This window comes from Gossypium arboreum, chromosome 9 (assembly GCF_025698485.1).
Source record: "Gossypium arboreum isolate Shixiya-1 chromosome 9, ASM2569848v2, whole genome shotgun sequence".
Taxonomy (NCBI): Eukaryota; Viridiplantae; Streptophyta; class Magnoliopsida; order Malvales; family Malvaceae; genus Gossypium; species Gossypium arboreum.
Genome location: NC_069078.1, coordinates 38177964 through 38192541, shown reverse-complemented (window position 1 = coordinate 38192541; position 14578 = coordinate 38177964). Strand labels below are relative to the sequence as shown.

The 14578-nt window shown below is 35.3% G+C and overlaps 1 non-coding gene across 1 annotated transcript; it reads right to left on the bottom strand.

Annotated features, from left to right (window-relative positions):
• Positions 1–608: 608 nt before the first annotated feature.
• LOC128280962 (small nucleolar RNA R71) lies at positions 609–714 on the bottom strand. Its single transcript, XR_008271179.1, has one exon. It is a non-coding gene; the product is annotated as a small nucleolar RNA R71 (small nucleolar RNA).
• Positions 715–14578: the final 13864 nt, after the last annotated feature.

Below are 14578 nucleotides of genomic sequence, written 5' to 3'. Positions count from 1 at the left end.
TAACATATATTAATTTAATGTTTAATTACTTATATAATATAAAACCGTGTAATTTATGTCTTATGCCATCCCACTAATATATTAATCGGATATTTACAACATAATTGCCCCAACTTAGAAAGCCACTAACAATTTGGCCCTTATGTTTTATACTATTAAGTTTTCAATTTACGCGATTAAGTCCTTTTATTTAATCGGATACCTAAATGACAAAATTAAATCACGAAAATTTTACAGATATAAATTCATACAAAATAAACATAGAAAATAATTTTTTAATATTTTTTGACTCAAATTCGTGGTCCCAAAATCACCGTTCCAATTAGGGTCTAAATTGGGCTGTTACATGTTTCAAATGCTTCAGACAGTGGGCCAATTTAGTGGTATGCCCACGAAAGATCCTCAGCTTCACCTTCGACTATTCATGGAGGTGAGTGAATATTTCAAAATGACCAGAGTGATTGAAGACGTTTTAAGATTGAAGTTGTTCCCATATTTATTATAGGCCAGAGCTTGGCTAAATTCACTACTGCTTGGTTCAATTTCTAGTTGGCAAGAGTTAGCAGAACTATTTCTGATCAAGTACTTCCCACCTAGCAAGAATCCTAAGCCGAGGAATGAGATTACCACTTTCCAACAGATGGACAATGAATCCATCTACGAGGCGTGGGAGTGATTTAAGAAACTATTACACAAATGCCCTCACCACGGGATCCACATTGTATTCAACTTGAAGCTTTCTATAATGGTCTCAACGCACATACACAGATGGTAGTGGATGTTTTTGCAAACTATGCTCTCCTTTCTAAGTCTTACAATGAGGCTTACGAAATTATCAAAATGATTTCCAACAATAATTACCAATGGTCGACCAATAGAGCAGGAGGAAAACGTGTAGCCAAAGTACACAAAGTCGATGCTCTTAGTCCACTCATTGCTCAGCTGTCTTCTATCTCTTTAATGTTAAAGAATATTACTACTAATGGTCCTAGTAATGTTGCAGTCCAGCCACCAAGTCAGTATGAAAATATTTCGTGCATGTACTATGGGGATGGACATTCATTTGACAATTGTCCATCAAACCCGGAGTCAGTATATTATGTGGGAAATCAAAATTCAAATAGAAGTTGACAAGGACTACAATCCAACTTCTGTAGCTTTTCATGGAAGAACCATACTTTTCTTAGAGTAACAAAGGAGTTGGATTGAATCAAAACTATGTGTAGCAAAGATCAAATGAAGCTCTAGGTTTCAATCAGCAAGTTCACAAGCAACCACAAACTGAATCTTCCACTAGTCTGGAGAACTTGCTAAAGTCATAAATGGCTAAAAATGATGCCTTAATCCGAAGCCAAGTAGCAACACAGAAAAATTTGGAGAACTAAATGGGTCAGTTAGCTACGGAGCTTAGGAATCGACCATAAGGAGCTTTACCAAGTGACATAGAAAATCCAAGGAATAGGAGCAAAGAGCATTGCAAAACTGCCTGTAACAACCCAGTTTAGACCCTAGTCAGAACAATGGTTTCGGGACCACAAATCCAAGTCAAAAAAATATTTTAATATTATTTTCCATGTTTATAGTATGTGAATTGATATGTGTGAAAATTATTCTATATGAAAATTTTATCGTTTGTGTGTCGATTTATGAAAAAAGGACTTAATTGTAGAACATGCAAAAGTATCCTTTTATTTGATTAGGTGCTAAATTGACGTGTCTTAATATTTATAAGGTCCTTATGAGGTAAATAAGCCATTGGATTTATGCATGGACAAAGATAGACATCAGTTAGTTGATTTTAAATGAAATTAAAAAGGTTATATTAGTAAATTGATAATTAAATGTTGATTTAATAAAATAAAGTTAAAAATTAAGCTCATTTTAGTGTTCATTCACCGAAAATAGAAAAGAAACCTAAGTTTGAAGAATTCTAAGTTTCAGCACACACAAGGCTTAATTAAGGTATGAATTTTGTTAGGTTTTTGATAATTTTTTCGTTTTTGTGATCGTTGCTTTGTATTCTATCAAGCCCATGTCTCGATTTCTAAATTTGATGATTAATTTGAGTTATACCATTGATGAAATTATGAGCTTTGTGATGTTATTTGGTGAAAATGAAGGATATGTGTTTGATAAATATATTTTGTCTTTGGATTTTTTATGAAATTAATTATTTTGGGCTAATTTGTAAAAATAAGAAATTGAGTGTAACACCCCTAACCCGTATCCCTCGTCGGAATGGGGTTACGAGTTATTATCGAAAAAGATGCAACTTTCATACATTCACATAATCACTCAAATCATATTTGAAGGCATACATTTGTAACTTCAGTTTAACAATTCTTGAATCATGACTTATAAGCTTATAAGATAAACTGCATTAACATATCTTCCAAAGAAATCAATATTAGTTCTATTACTATAGCTTTATGCGCATAGTACATAAAAACATGAACCATTTTACATGCCTAATATCTAAGTCATTATATTAAATTATTAAGCCAAAAAACAAGTTAAATCTTTACAAAAACATAACCAAACACATCCAATTCATACGACCACAAAATGAATTACGGTATACTCATTCTTTTATAATATACTTAATCATTAATACACAAAGCACAAAACAATTTTATTAAATTTGCATATAGCCGAATATTAAAACATGCTAAATACACATGCTTTATTCAATGTCTACTTTCATTTTACTCTATTACTTTACATGCATGTAACATTTCACATAACCAAACCAATATGTCAATCATAATTTGCATTTCACATCAAACACATCACAAATATGTATATATACATATAACACAGCAAACACTTGTCTAATGCTATAAAGTTTCAAAGCTTTATCTAAACATGTTAATATCACCTTTCTTGCAATGTATCAAAGGTCATACATAAGACCAATTCATTGAATACAAATTCTGTTATGCGCACACACACACACACATATATATATATAGCCAAAATTGATATTCAGTTCATAATGTACCATTTATTCAACTTAAATACTTGCATTTCCAACGTAAATGACCATTCCATAATCAATAGCTCATTTTGCATTTTTACCTACTCAATTAACCACATATCTATGACAAACCAATAAACAATTACCACATTTGACATAATAATCTATTTTCAATCTGAATTGCTGAATACATCCATCCATGATATCCAGCATATCTTATGCATATCATATATCATTAAAATACACATTACCTTTCAATATGAACAAGCTAAAACCATTCATTAAGCATTTTACTCAACCATATATCCAACCATAATTTCACCTATATGCCATAATAGAATATAGTTTAATACCAAATCACATAATAACACCTTAACAAAGCATAATAACAAAGTTCACATATATTTATCTATGTATAAACCATAGCCAGATCACCAAAACCACAACCAATGATGTTTTGTGTTTGAAATTGGTTGGAATTATGGTGCATTTGTGCCTTGATTTTGGACTTGTAGGGATGACCATTAAGGGTGGCAAAATGGCTTTTCAAATGGCCTATTTTTGTCCACACAGGCAGAGACACGGGCGTGTGTCTCAACCGTGTGTGAGACACGGTCATGTTGTACAGTCGTGTGTCCCTTAGGGTAGTCCTATAATTTAAAGTCAGTCTCGAGCATGGCCTAGACACACAGGCGTGTCTGGTGGCCGTGGCACACCGCCTAGGCATATGGGAGTGTATGGCCATTTCGAAGTGTACACGGGTTAGACACACGGGTATGTGGTTAGCCATGTGACCCAAGTCAGTTTCAACCATGGCCAAGGCACACGAGCATGTCTCCGGCCATTTGGTACAAGTCAATATGTATGCCCTATTCTACCACGGCCTAGACACATAGGCATGTCTACTACCGTGTGAGGCAGACAGGTGTGTGACCCCTGTACATAGAAAAATTTATTAAGTTTTGAAAAATTTTGTATGTGCTTGGATTAGTCTCGACTCGTTCTTAAAGCATGTTTAAAGTCTCGTTGACTTAAAAAAGGGACTTTGTGATTATGTTTGACTATGATGATATGATGTGTGGATGAGATTTGTGAATTGATTATAAAATGTTCCGATATGTCTGGTAATGCCTTATAACCCTAGTCCGGTGACGGATATGGGTTAGGGGTGTTACACTGCCACCCTACAAACTGGCAGGAATTTGGGACCTAGGGTGGTTGAAGTTGAAGATAGAGATAAACTTGCAGAAAGATAGGAAAATCAACCAACCATTGAAATTCCCAAATCACAAAAGCCATATCATGACAATTCAAAAGGGGAAAAATCTAATAGTCTAACACCTCTGTTAGATAGAGGTGCAACAAATTAAAAGAAGTGTGCAGTCCAAGCCAATGTTTCATCACTTGTGTATCCACAAAGACTCAAGTAGCAGAAATAGGTGGTGCAATTGAGGAAATTCTTAGATGTTCTTAAGCAACTTCATATCAATATCATTAGTAGAAGCCTTAGAAAGAATGCCCAACTATGTCAAATTCATGAAAGACATTTTGTCCAAGAAGAGGAGGCTTAGAGAGTTCAAAACAGTAACATTGACAAAGAAGTACAATGCATTCCTACAGAATAAGCTACCCCTAAAAATGAAGGATCTTGGGAGCTTTACTATACCTTGTAACATCGAGGAATCTTACTATGGTAAATCTTTATTCGATTTAAGAGCTAGCATTAACTTGATGCCAATGTTTATTTTTAAGAAGTTACGGATAGGTAATGTTAGACCAACCACGGTGACACTCCAACTAGCAGATTGATCTTTAGCACACTCGAAAGGAAAGATCGAGAATGTTCTGGTATGTGTCGATAAATTTATTTTCACTGTGGATTTTCTTATGTTAAATTTTGAAGTAGATACGAAAGTGCCAATCATCTTAGGAAGACCTTTCCTAGCAACAGGGAGAACATTAATTAATGTGCAGAAAGGTGAACTTACTATACGAGTTCAAGATAACAAGGTAACCTTTAATGTTCTCAAAACCATGAAATTCCCTGACCAGGTAGAAGAGTGCTCAGCAATAGAGGAGCTCGAATCCTTAGTCTCTATAGAATAGGAGTATAATTTTATAACAGACCTGTTAGAAAATACTTTGGGATCTGAGCCCCTAAAGATGAAGAATTTGAGGAGAATATGGCTATAATGGAAGCAAATTTGAGGGGCTATGCTCGAAAACTCGATTTGAATCATTAGATTTAGAAGCTCAAGAGTACTCACAACCAAAGTTATCGATCAAGGAACCTCCCAAGCTAAAATTAAAAGTACTTCCCTTTCCCTTGAAATACATTTATCTAGGTAACTCGTCTACTTTGTTTGTGATAATTTTAGCTGAACTAACAGAACGCTAAGAAGAGTAAATGATCAAAGTTTTGAAGAAATTCAAAAAGGCAATTGGTTGGACTATAGCTGATATCAAGGCATCAGCCCATCTTTAGCATGCATAAGATTATACTGAGGATTATACTGAGGAGGGAGAAAAAGCTATAATTGATGGGAAAAGAAGGTTTAATCCTATCACGAAGGAATCATTGAGAAAGAAAGTAATCAAATGGTTAGATGCGGGGATTATTTACCCTATTTCAGACAACTCATGTGTAACAGCTCGTTTTTAGTCAAATTAGAACAGTGGTTTCAGGACCACAAATCTAATGTCAAAATATTTATTTTATTATTATTTTAATGTTTATAATATGGTATGATGATTGCGTGAAAATTTTGTTAAGAAATTTTATCGTTTAAATGGTTAATTTGATAAAAAGGACTAAATCGTGTAAAGCGTAAAACTTGAGTCCTATTAGCTAAAGGTGTTAAAAAGCTATAGAACCTTAAAGTAAAGGTCCTTATGTTGTAATTAGACCATTTGAAACATGAGTGGACAAAGATGGACATCTTTTTAATGGTTTTAAAGGTTAATGTGCAAGGTTAATTTAGTAATATATGTGTTAATGTTAATAAAATAAAATAAAATAAAACAATTTGGTGCTTTCATCTTCTTCCCTAGCTGAATATTGAAGAACAGAAAAGTCAAAATTTAGGTTTTCATTTTTCCATGCTTGTGTAGCTAATTAAGGCACGATTTTTGTCCTATTTTAAGGATTTCTATGTTTTTGTGATCGTTGCAACTAATATTAGCTAGCCCAAGGGCTATTTTGCAAAATTATTAAAGATTTTGAATGATGCCATTGATGAATCATATGTATTTTGAAGTTTCTTGATAGATTATGAATGCTTGTTAATAGATATACAAGTTTTGTTATGTGATTTTTAGTAAAAATGCAAAATAGAGACTTAATTGAGAAATATTGAAACTTCGTGGTGAAAATGTGAAATAAATGTAAAATATGGGCTACTAGGGTATAAAGGTAATTCGACTAAGCATGGATGTTTTGAAATTTGCATGAATTTGTAATTTTGTGTAATAAGGACTAAATTGTAAAAAAGTGAAAGTTTAGGGGATAATGTGTAAAATAGCTCAAATGTATATTTTGGATTGAATTGAATAAATAGATGATTAAATAAGTTAGATTTAAATATATTAAGATCAAGAAAAATGGAATTTGGATCTAGATCGTGTGAAAACTAAAGTTATCGATTAATCTACTTATTTCGTCGTTTCCACATTCGAAGTAAGTTTGTATGTTATAAATTTCAACACAAATGTATTTCATATGCTGTGATATTGCATAAATTGCGAATTTGAGGCTGTGGATATGAACGATAGTGATTCGACGATGATTCAACATTCAAAATCCCGGTTGAACCTTAGGAATAGTTTAGGTTGCTAGTAACATGTCATTAGGGAATACATTAAGTTGGCTTTGGGCCATGATATAGCACTTCAGGTGCGAGTTATACTGATTTGGCTTTGGGCCATGCATATCGGCGGATTTGGCTTTGGGCCATGATATCAGTACTTTGGAGATAAGTTACCTTGATTTGGCTTCGAGCCATGGTATAGGTACTTATCGTGTGTAAACCTTGAGTATCCAACTTCTATTCTGAATGGTTCAATGGCTAAAAGTAAGACGAGAATGTGCATGAGATAAGTACGATATGGTACAGGTATGTGAATAAATCCTACTAGCTTTGTATCGAAGAAATCGTGAAGAAAGTATATAGTTCTGTGATTTTGAAATTGAAAGGTTTGTTTGTTGATTTGAATTATTATATCTATAATCACTTGTTGAAATATGTGTATATGATTATATCAAGTTTATTTCATATGATCTTACTAAGCTTTATAGCTTACATAGTTTATTTTTCTATATTTTATAGTGAATTCAAGGCTAGCTCAGATTAGGGAATCGTCGGAGATTGCTTCACACTATCTACCTATCACTTGGTACCTATGAACTTTGGTATTTTAAGTATATGGCATGTATAGGTATTTTGAGTCATTATGATTATAGGTTGATAATGATTTTGGTTATTTGCAATGGTCTGTAAATGTATATGTTTTGGTTTGGTTTGTAAATATAGACATGAGAGTTGGCTTAATTTGATGGATTTAGTTATGTACATATATGTGCATATATGATTGTCATGGTGAGTTCATGGATGAATATGTGATTGGCTTATATTATGAGGTTTGTGCGTATTGATATGGTAAATGATGATTACTTGATATTAGACTTGAATTGTGCCTGTGATTTGGTGTAAAATGATGTATGGTTGAGTAAGGTTAGTTAGTTGAAATGTATAGGTATTTTAATACAAATGGTATGTTATAGTTTAAGATTTGTGTATTGAGAAAAGTGGTTTAGATTATGCATGAACTAGGCTTGAATTGATTGTTTTAAAATGCCTATTGATGCTATATATTGGCATAATTGAGTTGATGTAGGTGAGCAAAAATTTAGGTGGCAAATTGGCTTGGTAAATAGCCTATTTTTGCCCACAGGTGTGTGACACACGGTTAAGTACAAGGCCATGTGTCCCCTGGAGTTGAATTTGAAATCAAGTTAGTATGCTCCAAACGGCCTCGCACAGGAGCATGTAACTTGGTAGTGTGGCATAAGTCAGTATACCCTACAGGTTTGGCACGGCCTAGCACACGTCTAGGCACACGGGTGTGTATGGCTATTTTTAGGGTACACAGGCTAGCCACACAAGTGTTTTTGTTGGTCGTGTGACCCAAGTCAGAGAGTTACACGGGGTTGGATATGGGCTGGGACATGGGCATGTACTCCCATTTTGTATGTCCACACGACCTGCGAGACACGGTCGTGTCTGGTGGCTGGGTGAGACACACGGCCTGGTCACACGGGCGTGTGTCCCCTATTTTGAGAAAAAAATTTAAAGTTTCATGAAAGTTTTTTAAGTTATCAGTTTAGTCCCAAACCACTCTCAATGTATGTTTAGGGCCTAGTAGACTCATATTAGGGACAAATTGATTGAAATTGAATGATGATTGTATGAATTAATTAAATGTATGTTAAAAGTATTTATAAATGTGATGTAAGTTGAACAATACTTCGTAACCCTATTTCGACAATGAAAACGGGTGAGGAGTGTTACATTTATTGGTATCAGAGCTATGGTTTAGTCGATTTTATGACTAACGTAGCGTATGTGAGAGTCTAGCTATACATGCCATATATAAATTGTGATAGTGTGATAACTCCTGACATTTTAAAATGTGTTTTTATATAGTAAATGAATCTCAATCGAGCTATAGCTGATGAAGTTGAAAGTAATGTGCCAACTCACACTCAAAGGACAGCGCCGTCTGACTCTAGACCTGTATCAGGTAGTCAGGGAGGAGAGGCTAAAGAAGCCTTCTTCAAAATGATGAATGAGTGGTTCACACAATATATCCAAGTGAACCCGATCGCTCAACAATGTCCAGCCCCTCCTAATCCCCAATCGGCTCCCGTAGTTCCTTAAGGGGCTGAGCTTTTAAGATTAATTAAGGCTCTAGTTGATAAGATCTGTAAACATAGGGCTGAAGAGTTCAGAGCTAATGTTGACGATGATCTTAAGAGAGCCGAGTGTTGGCTTGAAAACACTATTAGAAAATTTGATGAGCTTTCTTGCACACTGGCGGAGTGTTTAAAATTTGCTATATCACTTTTGAGAGACACATCATACCAGTGGTGGAATACGTAAGTATTAGTGGAGTCTAGAGAGAGAGTCACATGGGAATTCTTTTAGACTGAGTTCCGAAAGAAATACATAAGCCAACGGTTTCTAGATCAAAAGCACAAAAAGTTTTTAGAATTGAAACAGGGTTGTATGACCGTAACCGAATACGAGAGAGAATTTGTGTGGTTGAGTAAATATGCTCAAGGGTATGTTTCTACCGAAGAGATCATATGCAAGCGATTTGTTGACGGGTTGAACGAAGACATTAAACTTTTGGTCGGGATTTTAGATTTGAAAGAATCTGTGGTGTTAGTTGACTGAGCTTGTAAAAGTGAAGACATTAGCCGAGAAAAGAGGAAAACTGATTCAGAGGCTAGAGATTCGAGGAAAAGACCGATTAATAAACCTTATCAGTCTTCATAAGAGAAATCTCGGGATTCATATAGTTGATAGAATGCATCAGTGGGATACCAGGATAGAGATCGTGGAAATCAATATATGAGTCCTAAAGCTTAAGCAACTTTCACCTTGAGCGTTGGCAGTGTGAAAGTCAATAAACCCTAGTGTCAACAATGTGGGAGAAGACATTTTGGAGAGTGCTAGAATAAGAGTGTTAAAGCTTGTTTCAAAAGTGGCTCACCTGATCACTTTATTCGAGATTGCCCAGAGTTATCTGAGAAAGATAAATTTCAAAATGCAAGACCGAGTAATACGACTGCGAGAGGGAGACCATCACCAAATATGGGGAATGTGTCCAGTGGTAGAAGTGTGACTAGGGATTCAGCCGTGAGATCCGAAGCTAAAGCTCTAGCCTGAGCTTACGCTATTCGCACTTGCGAAGAGGCGTCATCTCCAGATGTTATTACCGGTACATTCACTCTTTACGATACTAATGTGATTGCTATAATTGATCTTGGACCGACACATTCGTATGATTGTGAGAATTTTGTGTCTAGTAAGAAATTACCGATTGAGTCAACAAAATTTGTAATTAAAGTATCGAACCCCTTAGGCAAGTATGTTCTAGTTGACAAAGTATGCAAGAACTATCCTTTAATGACTCGGGGTTACTGTTTTCCAGCTGACTTGTTGGTTTTACCTTTTGATAAGCTCGATGTGATTCTAGGTATGGATTGGTTAACTTTGCATGATGTGTAACAGTCTGATTTTGGGTCTAGTCAGAACAGTGGTTTCAAGACCATGAATCTGACGAGAAAAGATTGATTTTTATTATATTTTTTGGTCTACAGTTTCATGGAATTGTTTTGTGAAAATTTCGTTCGAAAATTTTATTAATTGGGCACTTAATTTAGCTAAAAGGACTAAATTGCAATAGGTGCAAAATGTGTGTTCTAGAAGCTAGAGGTGTCTAATTACTATGAAATTTTAAATTAGAGGTCCTTAAATGGAATTAGACCATTTTACTTTAAGTTGGACAAAAATGGACATGGTAGGGTGAAATTTCAATGTTTGACCTTAAAGGCATTTTGGTCATTTGGTAAATAAAGACAAAAATAACAAATAAAAAGATGTCATCTTCTCCAATTTAGTCCCTTGTGACGAACTTCAAGAGTCACCATAACTAGGGTTTTGGCCAAAGCTTCCAAGCTAAATTGTAAGTCCGTTCTAGCCCCATTGTTAATGATTTTCATGTTTTTGATATCCTTGTAACCTAATTTAGCTATTTCAAGGACTAATTTGAAAGAAAGATGAAGTTTAAAATTTTACCCGTGTTAGATATTTGTGTATTTTGATGTCTAATGGTAGAAAATGCATGTTTGGTGTTAGATAAACAACTTTTACTAAGTGATTTTCGATAAAAATGTAAAAAAAGGATGTATTTGTAAAAGTTATAAAATAAGTAGTAAAAGTGTGATTAAGTGGAAAATGTGGGCTGATATGAGTATGAGAATGGTTCAGCTAGGCTTGGGTTTTGAAGAAATTGAATACATTTCATTTTACGAGCATAGGGACTAAATTGTAAAAATGTAAAATATTAAGGGCAAAAATGTAATTTTACAATAATATGGTTTTTGGACCAAATTGAATAATGTGAGTATTAAATAAGTTAAATTTGTTATTACAGATCAAGAAAATGAGGTTCGAACCTAGATCGGGGGAAAAACAAAGTGTTTTACGATTAGGTCTAACTCTACTATTTGTTGTACCGAGGTAAGTTTGTATGTAAATAATGCATTGTTATATTTATGTTTTAAATGCTTTAATATTGTATGAATTGTGATTGACTCTTTGGATGTATTCGACAAAGTTTTGACAAGCGAGAAATCCCTGTTGAACCTTAGGAATAGAATAGGATACGAGTGACATGTCATTAGGAACCCATGTGTATATGCGATTATGTAATCTGGGTGCTGGTCTCGTACGTTCTACCAGTGGCTGGGTAGTCTGGCATGTGTTGCAGATACCTAGTAGCTTGTGTGAGCAGCATTGTGGAGCTACGTCCTGACCGACAGCTTGTATGAGCAGGCTTGTGAATAGCTCGAAAATAAGCCCATATGTATTATGAGAAATGAGGTAGCTTTGGCTACATATATGGTATTTATGTGCAAGATTTTTGAGTATCTGTTAATATTTCGAGTGTTTAACGGGAATGCCAAATTTGTGAAAGGATATGATTATGTGCGAGTTGGTACATGTATGTACGTAAAACTCATAAGTAATAAGCTCGATATGTGATGAACTCTTGGTAGGATTGTGATTGAGTAAGTTATGACTATAAGATTTTGATTACGTTCATGTTAATCTTCATCCTGTTAATTGCATGTTAAATGTGTGGTTATGATGCTTATTATTTGCATAGGAACTTACTAAGCTATATAGCTTACTCCAATTTTTTCCCTTCTTTTATAGTGTCCCAAGCTAGCTAGGATTTGGAGATTGTCAGAGGTCCACCCAGACTATCAACAATTATTTGGTACCAACGAATTCAGCATTTTGAGTTATGGCATGTATAGGGACTTGGTCATTTTGTTATGTGTCATATTGATTTGGCCATATGTGTTGGCTTATCTTGGTTAGAAGTTCATTTTGTATAAGGTCATTGGAAATAATATTGGCTAGAAGTATATTTATAAAATGATGCCTTTCATGAATGACGTGTTGATGTCTTGGTTGTGGATGTTAGTTGTATGTATATGCCTGGATTGGTGTTATGTTATGTTGTATAGGTGTATGCATTAAAGGGTGGCAAAATGCTTTGTAAATAGCCTTATTTTTGTCCACACGAGTAGACATACAGGCGTGTGCCTAGGCCATATGCGACACATGGCTTGCCCCACGGGCATGTGTTTAGGTCGTGTGTCCCCTGCACCCTAATTTTTTCAAAACAGAATGCCTAATATTGAGTACACGAGCAAAGACATGGCCGTGTGCCTCAGCCGTGTGAGGGCCACGGATTTGGACACGAGCGTGTGAAATCTGCACCTATTTAATTAAAAATCATAAATTTTCAAATCGACCACTCGGGCATGTGACTTGGTCGCGTGTCTTCAATTTGTTCTTGGGTGACAAACAGAGAGTTAGATAGCTTCAGGACACGGGCGTGTGTGACCACACGGCCTGCCCACACGGGCATGTCCCATATCCATACGGGCGTGTGATCCCTGTTTACTGGAAAATTTTTTAAGTTTTTGTTAAATTTTCTAAAGTTCTCGGTTTAGTCTTGAATCACTTCCAAAGCATGTTTTGGGCCTCGTGGGCTCGTATTAGGGACTTTATGATTAAAAGAAAATGGTTTTCATTTGGTCGCAAATTTATAACTCAAAATAGTATGTTTGATTATGTGACAAGTCCGGTAATGCCTCGTACCCTGTTCCGGTGTTGAATACGGGTATGGGGTGTTACATGATGCCGTTGTGAAATGTAGACGAAATATTATAGAATTGAAATGTCAAAATAATGAAATTTTTTGGATTGAATCTGATAAGTCGGGTGGATTGCCTATAGTGATTTCGTTGATATCGGCTCAGAGATATGTGAGAAAAGGTTGTGATGCGTATTTAGCATATGTTTTAGATTCCAAAGTGTCTGGAAAGAAGATTGAATCTGTGCCTGTAGTTTGTGAATATTCAGATGTATTTCCAAAAGAATTGCTTGGGTTGCCGCCGGTTAGAGAGGTTGAGTTTGCTATTGAATTAGTATCGGGAACTTCACCGATACCTATAGCTCCGTACAGAATGGCTCTGACAGAGTTTAAAGAGTTGAAAGCTCAGTTGAAAGAGTTAACAGATAGAAGTTTTGCCCGACTGAGTTTTTTGCCCTGGGGTGCGCCTATTTTGTTTGTTAAAAAGAGAGACGAGTCAATGAGAATGTGTATTAACTATCGTCAGCTTAACAAGGTTACGATAGAGAACAAGTATCCGTTGGCGAGAATAGATGATTTGTTTGATCAGTTAAAAGATGCAATAGTGTTTTCAAAGATTGATTTGAGATTTATCAATTGCGTTTAACTCAGATGTGCTGAAAATTGCATCTAGAATGAGGTACGGACATTATGAATTCCTTGTTATGCCTTTTGGTTTAACTAATGCTCTTACCGTTTTTATGGATTTTATGAATCAAATCTTTAGACCGTATTTTGACAGATTCGTTGTTGTGTTTATTGACGACATTCTGATCTATTCATGAGATGAGTCTGAGCATACCGAGCACTTGAGGATTGTGTTGCAAACCTTGAGAGATAAGTAACTGTATTCTAAATTCAGTAAGTGTGAGTTTTGGCACCGGGAAGTTGGATTTTTGGGGCATATTATCTTGGCGGATGGCATTCGAGTTGATCCGAGCAAGATCTTTGTAGTTATTGACTAGAATCCACCTAGAAATGTATTCGAAGTTAGAAGTTCTCCGGGGTTAGCCGGTTACTATCGACGTTTTGTAAGGGGGTTTTCGATGATTGCTACACTGATGACTAGACTACTACAGAAAGATGTAAAGTTTGAATGGTTCGAGAAATGTCAACAAAGTTTCAATCAGTTGAAAGCATTGTTAACAAAAGCACCGGTTTTTGTTCAACCTGAGTCGGGTAAAGAATTCGTGGTTTACAGCGACACGTCATTGAACATTTTGTGTTGCGTGTTGATGTGAGGGGGGAAAGTGATAGCTTATGCTTCCAGACAGTTGAAGTCACATGAAAAGAACTATTTGAGGCATGATTTAGAATTGGCCACTATAGTTTTTGCATTAAAAATTTGGCGTCATCATTTGTACAATGAAAAATGCCAAATCTTTACCAATCATAAAAGCTTAAAGTATATAATGACTCTAAATGATTTGAATTTGTGACAACTAAGATGGCTCGAGTTATTAGAAGATTATGAGTTAGTGATTGATTATCACCAGGGAAAAACGAATGTAGTCGTAGACGCTCTAAGTAGAAAATTGTTGTTTACTTTGAGAGCAATGGATTCATAGTTGACATTAACTTAAGATGGTTTGATTTTAGCTAAGA